The sequence below is a fragment of the Haliaeetus leucocephalus genome, unplaced genomic scaffold (genome assembly GCF_000737465.1).
Source record: "Haliaeetus leucocephalus isolate CR32 unplaced genomic scaffold, Haliaeetus_leucocephalus-4.0 Scaffold218, whole genome shotgun sequence".
Lineage (NCBI taxonomy): Eukaryota > Metazoa > Chordata > Aves > Accipitriformes > Accipitridae > Haliaeetus > Haliaeetus leucocephalus.
In genome coordinates, this window is record NW_010972654.1 from 769,454 (window position 1) to 769,776 (window position 323).

The following is a 323-nucleotide window of genomic DNA, read 5'->3' on the forward strand; positions in this document are numbered from 1 at the left end:
AGCCCCCTCACCATCCGCCGTCGCGGCAGCCAGGACCAGGAGGACGACCATGGCCAGTGTCGGGGCCCTGCGGAGGAGACGCAGCTTTTGGGGGACCCCAAACCCCCATAGCACCCCTCACTGCTCCCGCTCCCCCCGCAGACCCCCGGCACCCTCCCCCCCGACCCACCAGCCCCTCCCTGGCTCCTCTGGGACCCTGCAGCCCCCCCCCATCGTCCCTGTCCCCACGCTGGCGTCACCCCAGCTCCGGGTGGGCAGGTTGGGGGGGACCCAACAGGAGGTGACCCCCCCACAGAGCATCCCGTGCCGCAGCCCCCGGCCTC